Source organism: Bubalus bubalis, chromosome 11 (genome assembly GCF_019923935.1).
Source record: "Bubalus bubalis isolate 160015118507 breed Murrah chromosome 11, NDDB_SH_1, whole genome shotgun sequence".
In the NCBI taxonomy this organism is placed as follows: Eukaryota; Metazoa; Chordata; class Mammalia; order Artiodactyla; family Bovidae; genus Bubalus; species Bubalus bubalis.
Genome location: NC_059167.1, coordinates 86,812,407 through 86,827,228, shown reverse-complemented (window position 1 = coordinate 86,827,228; position 14,822 = coordinate 86,812,407). Strand labels below are relative to the sequence as shown.

The following is a 14,822-nucleotide window of genomic DNA, read 5'->3' as shown; positions in this document are numbered from 1 at the left end:
CACGACTGAAGTGACTTAGCAGCAGCAGCAGGTATTATAAGTAATCTAGAGGCAATTTAAAGTATATAGGCGATAGGTTATATGCAAATACTACAGTCATTTTTACACAAAGGACTTGAGCGTCCACTATTTCAGTAGCTGCAAATATCCTGGAACAAATACCTCAGGATATTGAGAGAAGACTGTATTTAAATATCATATTCTTCAGTCTTTCTTTCTACATTTATTCAGTGCCCTGAGTGTGCCAGACACTGGTGTCCACAGAGATACAACTTTTCATGTAATTTTGGAATTTGTTTTAATGATGACTCAGTGAGATTTACTTTTTACTCTTCTAGAAGGCTTTCAGTATAAATAAACACCAGTCGGAAGGGAGTCTTTTGTCAGACCAGACGACCCGAGTAGGGGTTGAGAAAACACGGGTATCTCAACAATGGCGCCCTGTTAGAGGTGGAAAGGGAGGAGAGGCCCAGAGAGGGGGAAAAACAGGTTTAGACCTGGGTAACCCGAGGAGGGTGCGCCTTCAACCAGGAAGAAGTGTGCCTCTTAAGCACTTCAGGCCGCGCTGTAACCAAGGGTAATAGCGTTTTAGCTCACGGCAGTGTGAAAACCACCTTCTTCCCTAACCAGATATAGCTACGGAGCCTGACTAGGACTGGACAGAAGCCAAGATTCTCCATCCAAGATTCCTTCCCAAGAACTTCCTCTACCCCTGACTACTTAAATGTCACTGATCTTGCCCCTAGTTTATTGATGCGGGGCGGGGGAGAGAAGAAGGGGTGGGAGAATCACCTTTCCTATTTTGCGATTGGTAGTATTAGGCTCCAAGTCCCGCCTCCCACGCTGCAGCCAACAGGCTCTCAGAGTTGTCACTCGATTCACTGCATCCGCCCCTCGCCGTGGCCCCGCCCCCCTCTGTGGCTGGGATCTCGCGGGAAGAGCGGCGGGTACGGCTGTGGCTCTGTCTCCAGGCTGCGCGCGGAGCGGGAGGGATCTCCTCACACAAGCGCTTCCTCGCGGAGGGGTTGGAGCTGCGGCAGACGCAGGCCTGGGCCGCCCCTTCTCTGCCGCCTCCTTCTCTTCCTCAGGGTTCCCCGGTCCTCTTGCCCTACGACGCTGCCCAGGTGAGGAAGCCCGGAGCGCGTTTCCGCTGAGGAGCGGTCGGGGAGCCGGGACACGGAGCAACCGGGGCAGGCGGGCTCCTGACGGGGGCGGCTCCGCGGGCAGCGCGGCGCTGCCTGGTGTGCGCGAGGCTTGGCGGGGTTCGGAGTGAGGAGGGCGAGGACGCGGTGGGGTGGGATCCGGGTGCGGACGCCCAAGGACGGTGAAGCGGGTGCCAGGGCTTCTCCGGGTGAGGAGGCGGTTTACTGGGGCTCTGGGGTCTCTTCCGGCTTGGGGTTCGGCTGGGTGGCAGCGGTTTGGGTCCCGGGTCTTTGGGGTAGAAGGAGATTTACCAGGATCCTTGAGGTGGTATAGCGGGGTTCCGGGACAAGAGGTCCTTTTATCGCGGTCTCATGCTCTTTTAGGGACAGAGGATTCAGTTTTAGCAAGGTCCTAGGTCTCTGAAGGGGCAGATGTACGGGGTCTTGGGGGTACTTTGAGCAGGAGTGGGCTTCTTTTCTCACATTCCTGGGATAAAGAAGCAGTGTATTGGGGTTCTGTCTGTTTATCGGGGTCTTCGGGCGGGAGGGCGATGTATCTGTGTCCTTCAGGGGCCGGGACCGCCTTGGTGGGCTACTGGGGGCGGAAGGGTTTACGGCAGAGACCAGCGTCTTTATTGGGGTTTCTAGTTTGCCCAGAGGGGGGCGGTAACTTGGCATGGTCCCCAGTTTTTTCGGGGGCGACAGGGCGAGTTAGCGGGTCCCCGGGAGATCTCGAAGGGAGGGCGCGGCTCTGCAGGCGCTGGATCGGCTCGTGGCGGGAAGGGAACTCTGGTGACATCTCGAGTTCACAGTCTGTGGCTGGTCAGCATCCTGGAACAGATCTCTTTCTAGATGAGATTTACTCAATGCTTAGGTGAAGGATTGATTCGTGTTGTTGCCTAGTTGGAGAAATAGTGGGATTGTTCTGCAGTTTTCTTCTCTCTGCCCCGGGATCTCTGTGGGGGCGTGCTGATTTCTCTCTGGGAACCAGAGTGGCAGACAACACCTTAAGTGGGCATGTAGACTTGTAGGTTCTTAAGGCGGCGAATGTCCTCCGGGTTAGCGTGGAAGCCACTGAGGATAGAGAAGGCTGTGCAGTTTTGGCTTCCTTTCCTAGGTGAGGGTCTACTTTGCTGATCCTGCATTATTAGGTCTGTCCTGAAGTCCTGCCCGAGTGTTAGGCAGTCACGTATGCTGGAAAGTGTGTTCTGGCTTCTCTCTGTCGTTTGAAAAGCATCTGTGTAGAGGAATCGGTTCAAGTTCAGCCTCCAAGTAACGCATTGGAATTCGAAGTTCCAAAGGTAGAGCTTTGCAAAACCGTGGTTTGAGACCTGTAAGGATGGCTAACAGAACTCTTTTTAAAGAATCCTGCTTAACAGTTTTATTGTATACAGTTAGTCTTGACTCATATGCAGAGTCCTTGGTAACTAGCCCAAACTTAGATGGAATTCAAATAAAATGACCTGTATACATGCATATGTTCTTTTTTTTTCTAAATAAATGTTTAAGTCAGAAAGTCTGCTTTAGCTTGACAGTTCCCCTGGTTAGATAGCTCCTTTATCATAGAGGCCTGTAAATCAAGTCTGCTGTGGCTTGCTTTGATGGAACCTGTACTTATAGTAATTCTGTAATTTGGGATAAACAGACAAATTTGAGTATGGCAAGGCAGAAAATTTTGCCTGCTTTAATCTTTTTTTTTTGAGTGGCAGTTTTCTTTTAATGATATTTCTTTTGATCTTAGAACCAGAAACATTAGTGATAATATATTTAATTCTTGACTTTTATAATCATTTTAAAAAACAAGGGAGCTTCCCTGGTGGTCCAGTGGTTAAGAATCCACCTGCCAATGCAAGGAACATAGGTTCCATCACGGAAGACCTGCAACTAAGCCCATGCGCCACAACTGCTGAGTCCACTCTCCTAGAGCCTGTGCTGCGCAACAAGAGAAGCCAATGCGATGGGAAGCCCTCGCACCACAGTGAAGACTAGCCCCTGCTCACCGAGACTAGAGAAAGCACGTGTACAGCAGTGAAGACCCAGTGCACCCATAAATAAATAAATTTAAAAATTAAAGAAGAAAAACGGAATTCTATATAGCAATATATAACTCTGAACAGTTTAAGTGTTTGGGGGTTTTTAGTTTGGTTTTTGTTTTGGTTGTAAATTAAACCAGAATGCCTGTTTGACTTGTCTAACTATCAAAACTTAGCAGTTGAGCAGATGCTTGATTGGAATCACAGCCAAAAAAACCCTAAGCAGACCTTTGTTTCCCCATTATTTTTGAAAGCCAATGATAAATTAAGTGGATTTCAGTAACTTTTTAAAAAGGCTGCTTTCATAATTTCTAAGTAAACATACTGATCAACAAGTATTTGATTATCTGCTAGGTGTCACAGCATGGTGTGTACCTCCATGTACAGTGATTACAGCTCTCATAAACCTGTATCAAGAGAAAGAGACAACAAATACATAAAATAATTGAGATGCTAATAAGAGAGAAATAGGATAGTTTTGGGGTTCAGCTCACTTAAAAAACATTAACCCCTGATAATATAACTGCTATTAGCATCCTCTGTTATATAAGCATACAATCTGTAAGGATAAACATCAAACTTAAAAGTGTTTGGGGAATTCTTTAGGAGAGAGTTGCAAAGACATGGAAAGGAGTTATTAATTATATGTGCTGTGCTGTACTTAGTCACTCAGTCTTGTCCGATTCTTTGGGACACCATGGACCATAGTCCACTAGGCTCCTCTGTCCATGGGGATTCTCCAGGCAAGAATACTGGAGTGGGTTGCCATGCCCTCCTCCAGGGAATCTTCCCAACCCAGGGATCAAACCCAGGTCTCCTAAATTGCAGGCGGATTCTTTACTGGAATTATATGCTTTTATACTATTTGAATTTATTTCAATGAGCAGACATTACTTAGATGTTAATTAGAGAAGTCTGGAAATTAAAACATTTTGGTCACTGCAGATTTGTGAAATGTCGCACAGGCTTTTTGTCAGTGTTGCCACTTCTGTGTGTACTAGTGAAGGAAAAATGTATTTCAGTTATCTAAAATTATAGGAATGGGATGGGGAGGGGAACACAACAGAATAAGAAAAAACACTAAAGCCCAAATAAAATGTGAAAACATGTTAAAGATGTTGGATCTTTAATTGTATGAAGATAAATTAATCTTTGGCCTTTATTTTAAATTTCTTTTCTTTCTTAAAAAACTTCTTATAAGTCTTTTTTTAGACTCTCGAGAAGAATAAGTTGTATTTTTGTGGTGCCCCCACCTGCTATGGTGGGGCAGCAGGTCTTTTATTGTGGCACAGGTTTCAGGATGGGATTTTTTTTTTTTTTTTGGTCAGACATACGAACGTCTAATAGATGTGTTTTCTTGTGAGGGATATGAAGCATAAAAATAGTTTTATAATTCATTATTACACTGCTAAAAAATGATAATACTAGAATGTCTTTTGGATTATCATTCAAAATTCTTAAATCATAAATGAGACATACTAAGCCAGTTTCTCGGAGAAGGCAATGGCACCCCACTCCAGTACTCTTGCCTGGCAAATCCCATGGACGGAGGAGCCTGGTAGGCTGCAGTCCATGGGGTCACTAAGAGTCAGACACAACTGGGCGACTTCACTTCCACTTTTCACTTTCATGCATTGGAGAAGGAAATGGCAACCCACTCCAGTATTCTTGCCTGGAGAATCCCAGGGACGGGGGAGCCTGGTGGGCTGCCGTCTCTGGGGTCGCACAGAGTCAACTTAGCAGCAGCAGCAGCAGCAAGCCAGTTTCTAGAAAGGAAATCATAAGACATGAAATTCTGGTCTCAAACTGTGCTACTAACCATATGATCTTGGATAATTCCTTAGTCTTTCAGGGCCTCAGTTTCCATACATATAAAATGAAAGAAAGAGCAGTCCCTGTCAGTAATCAATATAAACTCTAATGCCAGGGTTTATATTCCATGGTTTTTATATTGCAGATCTACAATATTATATATACGAAAACCGATAGATGCTATAAGAGTCGCTAGTTCCCAGGGTACAACTAGTTCCATGTAATTTTTATTTATCATACCTAATTTTAGGCCTCTTCTTTTTTAAGATATATAGGAACTATTTAATTCAAGAATATACATTCATGAAGGTAAATGACTTTCTTTTGATAATTTAGCTTTATCTGTTAAAGCTAAATTTTATCTATTATTTTTCTTTCTGATCCCTGGTTCTGTAATGGAGTATCTATATGATAATGTAATGTCCTTATTTAATTCTGTGTATAGAATGAGGTCTCTAGTGACCCCCTTTACACTACTGCCAAGGTAATTTTTCTAAAATGCAAATATGTTCAGTGTTTTTTTCTTAAAACATACTTCTCCCTTAACTACAGTATTTAGTTCTATGATTACAAGGTTCTTCATCATCTGGCTCATCTCCTTTATTTCTACCATCATACATCTCAAGCTCCAACTGTATTAATACCATCAGTTTACTGAAAGAGCCATACCGTTTCCTAACTCAGAACCTTCTTATATATTCTCCCTCCTACTCAGAATGCCTTTCCTTCTTCTATCTTGCTGACAGTCTACCGATTTTTCAAGATATAACTTAAGTGCTACCTACTTTTTGACTCTTCTGTGTGCTCTGGTCCTCCCTCTTCCAGCCCCACTGAGTTATTTACTATGTTTTATTCATTCTTTCCCTTTGTTTATTAGTATGCTGTAATTATGTATGTGTCTCTCTTCCAGGACTCAAAAGCAGATGTATATTTGTCTTATTGGGGCTTCCCAGGTAGCACAGTGGTAAAGAATCCACCTGCCAATACAGAAGACACAAGAAACGTGGGTTCAATCCCTGGGTCAGAAAGATCCCCTAGAGTAGGAAATGGCAACCTGTTCCAGTATTTTTGCCTGGAAAATTCCATGGACAGAGGAGCCTGGTGGGCTACAGTTCATGGGGTCACAAAGAGTTGGACACAATTGAGCATGCATGCACGCACGCACACACACATTTGTCTCATTATTTATTGAATATCTATTGCTTATTTTACACAATTGGCTCCCATTACAGATTTGAACTCTTGAGTGCCAAGCTTAGTAGCTTCCAAATGTCTGAATTAATTGCAGATCTCAGTCTTGCCCTATTTTTCTAGAATGTTGGGCTTTCAAAATTATCTTGTTCTCTTGCCCCTATGACTGCAAACTGATATTAGGTCTATAGTACTTACCCTCATATTTAAGAAGAGAGATTACCAGCACTGTAGGAGTTAGGTGTTAACTGTTAAACTTGCAGAAAAGTCATGCAGAATTTTGAGGCAAACACTAATCATAATATCTAAAATTGCTAGGGGAGAAGGCAATTGCTAGGAGAGTTGTGAACTGGTTTCAGTATTTCAGATCTTGTACATCAGTGATTTGGTGGATATTTTACCATTTCTGCTTTCTGTACAGGAAATGATTGTTGCTGATGTATATGGGTTTTTATATTGGTTTAATAGTTTCTTTGTATACATTGGGCTTCCTGGGTAGTTCAAATGGTAAACAATCTGCCTGCAATGCTGAAGACCAGGGTTCAATCCCTTGAAGGAGGGCATGGCAACCCACTCCAGTATTCTTGCCTGGAGAATCCCAGGGACACAGAAGTCTGTCTGGCAGGCTGCAGTCCATGGGGTTGCACAGTGTCAGACATAACTGAGCGATTAACACTTTCACACTTTCACTTTACATACATTACCTTTCATTCTCAAAACAATCCTAAAAATTTAGTTGATTTTCTCAAGAAGTTAAGAAGCAGGCTATAACTAGCTCCAGGTCTGTCTAAATCCAGATTCTGTGCTTTTTAGAAATACTACATTGATTCATGTTGATACTTGGCAGAAAACAACAAAACTTTGTAAAGCAATTGTCCTTCAAACTAAAAAAAAATACTACATTGCTTTCTGTATATGAATTCTTAGTGTATTTATAACTATTAATAGATATTTTACTCATTTTATAAATTGAAGAAGTAGATTATAAGGTTTATCCATTCAGCTTTTTTGAAAAAAAGCTGAAGTAGAACATTTGAAATTGACTGGAGTTTAGAGACCACTTAATCCAGCTCCTAGAGTTAACATGTGAGGGAACTGACATACACAAGAATAGTTAAATGACTTGCTCAAGATCACACAGCTTTGTACTTGGTTAAGATTTGTTGTTGTTATTAAGCTTGTTATGACCATTGGTGTTGTAAAACTATTATTTGAAAGAAAAGCAAGTGCCTGATTCTCGCCTCACCCTCCCACTCCCAAGGCCAAGGAAAAAAGCCTCGAGTGGCTTTCAGAAAAATGATGATAAGGATCTCAGAGTCTTAAGGACATGGCTCAGAGAAAATCCTGACTTTGGATCATGACACATGGAGACATCTCATTGCCTCTTCACTCACATAGTTCCCTAGACTTGGTTTCTTTCCTTCCTCTTTTTTCTTTTCAAAAATATATTCATAGCTTACTGATCTCCCTGATGAAGTTATTAGCAGCAGCCTAATAACCAGTAACTTTACATGCCAACCATGTAACTAATAGGGATACAAAAAAGCATAAAATCTAGTCAATGCCTTGAAGAGGCTTAGTTTATTGGGAGTGGGAGGCAGTAAGTATTTAACTGCAATGCAGTATATAAAGATGCAACTCCAGGAGCTCAGAAGAAGGTAAATGTGGACTGCGCTAGTGGTTGTACAAGTTTCTATGTAGAAAAGATTTGGTTTAAGTTAGTGTTTAAATGAAGAGTTGGAGGGAAAGACTAAGGAAAAGAATATCTGGCCGTGTGTGTGTGTGTAATTTTTTTTTTTTTTTAGTGTAACCCATGTTCACGTCCCTTCAGCTGCAGTTGGCCTCCTTGTTGTTTCAGAAGGCCTGGAACATATTCTTCCAGATATCTGTATGTCTCCCTCCCTTCCTTCCTTCAGGTCTGAATTAAGGTATCACCCCTTCTGTAAAAGTCTGCCTTGTTAAAATTACAGCATCCCTCCCATGCATACCCTTCTATCCCTTTTCCTTGCTTTGTGTCTTTTTTTGTGCTTTCCTGCAGTCCCACATGGAGAAGGCAATGGCCACCCATTCCAGTACTCTTGCCTGGAAAATCCCATGGACAGAGGAGCCTGGTGGGCTGCAGTCCATGGGGTCACACAGAGTTGGACACGACTGAAGTGACTTAGCAGTAGCAGCAGCAGTCCCACATACTTTCTGTTTTTATTATCTTTCTACTATATATCCCCTACTACAACATAAGATCCATGAGGGCAGGGATTTTTACCCATTTTATCCCCAGCACCCAGAATGTTACCTGTTACAAAGTAGCTGCTCACATATTTGTTAAATGAATACAACAATCAAACTTTAAAGCAGTAAGATTGTTTGATCTAACCTCTCTCTTTCTTGCTGGCTGGCATGGAGCGAGAGGAACTTTCTTTTCCATTAAAAAAATTTTTTTCCTAATACTTAAATTGTATACAGTATATAAATCATGACATAAGAACTTCTACATATGTCATTGTGTAATCACCAAGAACCAAGTATAGAATACTTCTATGACCTTAGCAATTTTTCTTATTCCTCCTAGTCAGTACTTCCCAAAGGTAACCACTATTCTGACTTCTATCACAATAGATTAGTTTTGCTTTTCTTGACTGAAGCGACTTAGCAGCAACAGCAGCAAACTTCATATAAATGGAACCAAATCATTTTTTAAGTTAGCAGGACTTCATTCTTTTTCATTGCTGTGTAGCATTCTATTGTATGAATATATATGTATATGTATATATATATTGTTGTTGTTGTACTGTTTATAGACATTTGGGCTATTTTCAGGTTTTAACTTCTAGGAACAAAGCTTCTAAGAACAATTTTGTACCTATCTTTTTGTGGACATAAAGATTCATTTCTTGTCTCAAATAGTTAACCTGTGTGTGTGTGTGTGTGTGTGTGTGTGTATAGTGCTGTTGTTATTTAGTCACTAAGCTGTGTCCAACTCTTTTGCAACCCATGGACTCTAGCCCACCAGTCCCCTCTGTCCATGGGATTTCCCAGGCAAGAATACTGGAGTGGGTTGCTATTTCCTTCTTCAGGGGATCTTCCTGACCCAGGGCTTGAACCCACATCTCCTGCATTGGCAGGCAGATTCTTTACCACTGAGCCAGCAGGGAGCCCATATATAGAAAGATAGATACATCTTCACATAAAATTCTTAATTGCATCTGGTCCTTAGCACATGCTGAAAAGTGAAAGTGTGTTAGTTGCTCAGTCGTGTCTGACTCTTTACAGCCCCATGGACAGTAGCCTGCAGATTCTTCTGTCCTTGGGATTCTCCAGGTAAGAATACTGGAGTGGGTTGCCATTCCCTTCTCCAGGGGAACTTCCTGATCCAAGGATTGAACCCAGGTCTCCTACTTGCAGGCAGAAGCATCTAGCACATACTAGATGATCATTATGTGATTGAAGATAAATTATTGACTAATCATGTACTGTAAGATGATCTCAAACTTATTAAAAAATGTTGGAGAACAGCTTCTGGTCCATATTTTTGTTCTTACATCTGACATAAAACATGTAGCACTTAACTTTGTCCAGATTCTACGCATTTCTTTTTCCTTTCAGTTAACTTTTTTAAAAACCATATTGTTTATTAGTTGCTGCCCCTTTTCCAGAAGATGGGTGAAATATATCCAGAAGAGAGAAAATTCAAAATAGTTAATTTTAAGGTGTGAGTTTCAGAACTGGTTGACAGTTTTTTATTTTCTCAACATTAAAATGTCATTTCTTTTCAACAATTTGGTTCTACTATATGTATTTTATATATATGTGTGTATATATTATATATATGTGTGTGTGTGTATATATATATGTATATTTACTATTCTATACAGTTTGAAATCATTTATACGAATGCATAAGTTATGTTTTGGGATATGTCAAGTAAAGGCTTTCTTTTCTTTGATTGTGTGCGTGCTTAGTCGCTCAGTCGTGTCCAACTCTTTGAGACCCAAGGACTGTAGCCTGCCAGGCTCCTCTGTCCATGGAATTCTCCAGGCAAGAATACTGGAGTAGGTAGCCATTTCCTTCTCCAGGGAATCTACTTGACCCAGGGATTGAACCCAAGTCTCCCGCATTGCAGGCAGATTCTTTACCATGTAAGCTACCAGGGAGTAATTTTAGAAATGGCTTTAGTTGGTGAAGAATGCAAATGAGAGCCCCTATGGTAATAAAAGAGATCATGAGAAATATTTTTCTAATTTTGGGGAAGCTTTCAGTTCTCTTTTGAAGTGATTTCTTAGCTAAGACTTGAAAGATGAGTAGGAAACAAGGTGGATGAGATACCCAGCAGGGAATGGGGTAAAAGCACTGTAGGTGGGGAACTGCATTTGCAGAGGGAGAGCAGGATAGATTTGGGAATCTGCAGACAATTCAGGAGGGTTAAAGCATGCTTTTCAAGCTGTAGTGTGAGTATGAATCTCCTGGAAGGAGTGCAGCTCAGGAATTTGGAGTTCTTACATGTTCATAGGTAGTGGAGATGTTGTGGTTCCAGGATCACACTTTGCAAACCACTGGGCTGGAGCCTGGGAAGCAAGAGAGAAGGAAGGAGTCGGGAGTGAAAGGAGGGACCATATCATGGAGGATCTTATAACTAATATAAGGAATTTGAACTTAAAGCAGTGGTATCCTACTGAAGAGTGCTAAGCGGAAAGGTGAGCTTATGAGATTTTTTATTTTCTTGGCGGCAGTAGTGGTGGAGTAGTGGAAATAATCTTTCGCGGTAAACTCAATCTCCGTTTGAAACTATACAGGTTAATGTCTGAGAAATTACAGTTAACCCATCCATTAATAATTACTGTTTTTTTCCCACTAGCAGATTCAGTTCTTTTAAAGGGAAAGTTTGGTTTTATTTATTAATTTAGATGTTATATGTTTAATCAGTTTTTTCTTCCAGGGATATTCTTGTTTGTAATAAAATAAGTATTATTACAATTTAACTCATAATTACATTGTTAACCTTGTTTGATAGAATTTGATTTTTGTTCATGTTGTACTGTATAATAGTCCAGAGTCTTCTTTTTTATTGATTAAAAAATAACCTAGCTGGTAGTGCTTATTGTATAGTAGGAGTGATCTTAATGATACTTAGTAATTTGAGTTAGGTTCTCATCAGCTTTCATAAATGTTATTAATTAGAAAGTTTTATTTCATCTGTTTAAATATCACATCAGTTTTGCAGTATTATAAACTTAAGAATCTGTGTGTGTATAGCTTGTTTTTCCCCGCCTAATTTTATAGGTTTCTAGGGACTCATTTTAAATACTTGGAGAAATGCCAAACACAAAATCTAATGCTTCAGCTCAAATATAAGCTTAACTAACATAATGGTACACAGTCTTCCTCATTCCATGACTATATTGATTCATTTGTATACTGTTTATCCTCCTATCATGAATTTATATAATAAAAATTTTCCTACTTTGTTAAAATTGCTTCAAAACTGAATTTTTAATAGCAGCATAAAATTCTGTTGAATGAATGTGTAATGATTTAACCATTCCCAATTATTGAATATTTTTTTCCTCTTCGGAGAACACTGAAGAAAACCTTTGTGCATAAATGTTTCTCCATACTTGATTATTTCTTAGGATAAGAATAAAAATGTTTAGTCAAAAGCTAAGACCTTAAAAAAATTAAACATTGCCATATTATTATCTAGAAAGGTTATCCCAATTTACATACCAGTATCAGTATTACTCTTACAAACCTTTTCTAGGGAATTCCCTGGCAGTCTAGTGGTTAGGACTCCAGGTTTCCACTGTAGAGGGCATGATTTGAGTCCCTGGTCAGGGAACCAAGATCCCTCATGCTGTGTAGCATGGCCCCCAAAATAAATAAATTAAAAAATTTTTTGAATCCAAATTTAATAAGCAAAAATGATCTGACTTTGTATTTCTTTGATTATAATTGAAGAGCATTGCAAAATTTTTTTTAAAGTTACCCATTAAATGAAAAGATTTGTAAAAGAAAACCACATGCATTATTTTATAAGGTAAAATATTTTAACTAGAATTAATGTTTTATTATAGTAGTTTTTTTTGTTAATAGATAAATTAATTTCTTGAATAGTTATTTAAAAAACTTAAAAAATTCAAGAACCCAAACAGTTGCCCCAGAGACAACTACTGTTACCATTTTTTTATAGGTACTTCCAAGGTATTGTAAATCAAGTGTGTGTGTGTGCCAAAACATTAGACAAATTATGGAGAACATTCATTAAAATACTGTCTAGTTCAGATGTGGTATTGTGTACTAAATTGTGTACTAAAAATTAGAAAGGGTCTAAAAATGATTAGTATCTGGCTACTGGCCCAGAAGGAAGAAAAGCAGGGTCTGGCAGCATTTGGCTGTAATTTTCTATAAGACAAGTGGCCTTAGCTCTTTTATTATTGGATCAATTCTGTGACAATAGCACTTCTGTTTATAGTACCGATTCTGTAGTGCTATTCCAAAAAGGAAAGCCAAGTTTTTGAAAATTAGACAGTTGATGCCTGAAAGAAACTCTTCAAAGTACAAAAGCTGTTTTGAGATACTTAGGGGCAAGATACTTTGTCCTTAGGTATTTTAGGATTTCTTTGGCAAGTACAGTTTTAGCAGAATTTTCATGACTTTGTTGCTTAACAGTGAAAGTTTAAGCTTGAATAGTTATAAATGAAATTCATCATTTCCCTGAACTCTTATTTCCTAATTTGAAAACCAATCAGCCATGATACAAAGTATTTTAAAATATACTTTTAAAAGATTTTCATGCTAATAGTTTAAGTACTAATTTGTCTCATACAGTCAAAAATCTTTTTGAGCTTGACTTGGAGGCCGCTACTAAATAAATGATTTGAGCAATAAGAATCAGAAGGTTTAATTGGTTGTACAGAACTTTAGAGCTTTAGGGAAAGGATGATTGCTTTGGGGAGAAATTTTTTTTTTAAGCCCTTGTTTCTAAAAATAAAATTTAAAATATCTAAAAATAAAAATTAAAAAAAAAATTGTTTACTGAATACCAGCTCTTTGGGGCCCAAGATAAGTTAGGGGTATTATGAGAGTTTCTATTTGCTGGAATTCATGTCTCCTATTTCGGATTAATTATAAGGCTGTAAAGGCTGCTAAAGAATTTGCACCTACTAGTGGTTGGTAATATTTGAGTGGTTTTAAGAAAACCTTCCCTTGTGGCTCAGCTGGTAAAGAATCTGCCTGCAACACGGGAGACCTGGATTTGATCCCTGGGTTGGGAAGATCCCCTGAAGAAGGGAAAGGCTACCCACCCCAGATTCAAAAAGCTCAAAAAGATTCTGGCCTGGAGAATTCCATGGACTTTATGGTCCATGGGGTCTCAAAGAGTCAGACACGACTGAGTGACTTTCACTTCGTTTTAAGAAAACCAGAGGCAGGAAAAGATCTTCTTGATTAAAAAAAAATTTAATTTGGAAATAGTTATATATCTGTATATATATTACAGAATATAGAGAATTGCATAGTATAAAGAATTCCTATATACCTTTCACCCAGCTTTCTCCTAATGTTAACATCTTGTGTAACCATGGCAGATTTATTAAAAATAAGGAATTAATCCTGATTTTTAAAAAGAATACAACAAACTTTTTTTTAACACCTGTTATAAAAGAGTGTTTTTGCTGCTGATACACAATGTTCGAAAAGAAGTAAATGTTGCAGGTAATAATAATAAACTGATGATCTTCGTGTCATTCCGGAACAAATTCTCAGATTATTGAACATATATATTTTGGTATATAATATTTTGTATATTTTGGTTTATTTTGGTATATATTTAGAAGACTAATCACTGGGAGCCAGCTTGGGGTCACAGAGGATAAGTCATGCCACACTAGCCTCACTTGTGGTGCTAGTGGTAAAGAATCCACCTGCCAATGCAGGAGACATAAGAGACATGGTTTTGATCTCTGGGTCAGAAGGATCCTCTGGAGGAGGGCATAGCAACCCAATCCAGTATTCTTGCCTGGAGAATCCCATGGACAGTGGAGCCTAGTGGGCTACAGTCCATGTAGTCACAAAGAATCAGACACGACTGAAGTGACTTAGCACACATGTAAACTGGTAGGTACATCAGGAGATGCTCTGGCCATAATATATTTAGAATTATAGCTACGTTTGTTGGATTTTAAATTTTGTTCAGGGTAGACTTAAGCACCTTATGTAGATTGCCTCATTTAGCCCTGTTTTACAAATGAAGAAAAGGACCACAAAAGTTATACAGATAGCATTTGATAGCCTTTTATCATATTTTTGTATGATGGCTGGGATTATCAGCTTCTCATAGCAAAATTCAGGCTTAGATTAAAGAAAGCGGCGAAAACCCCTAGGCCAGGCAGGTATGACTTAAATCAAATCTCCTATGAATATACAGGGATCAGATCTAGTAAACAGAGTGCCTAAAGAACTGTGGATGGAGGTCTGTAAGATTGTACAGGAGGCAGCGAACAAAACCATCCCAAAGAAAAAGAAAAACAGGACGGCAAAGCGGTTATCTAAGGAGGCTTTACAGATAGCTGAAGAAAGAAGAGAAGCAAAAAGCAGAGGAGAAAGGGAAAGGTACATCCAACTAAACTCAGAGATCCAAAGAAGTAGCAAA

At 39.6% G+C, this 14,822-nt stretch overlaps 1 protein-coding gene across 2 annotated transcripts in view; it reads left to right on the top strand.

Moving 5' to 3' along the window:
* The first annotated feature begins 917 nt into the window (after positions 1-917).
* The window catches only part of GLCE (glucuronic acid epimerase), a 108,257-nt gene continuing 94,352 nt past the window's right edge, over positions 918-14,822 (top strand). For both annotated transcript variants that reach the window (XM_025296243.3, XM_025296241.3), the window contains exon 1: positions 918-1,124. The gene's annotated coding sequence lies outside the window, so the exon portion shown is untranslated. The remainder of the gene's footprint in view (positions 1,125-14,822) is intronic.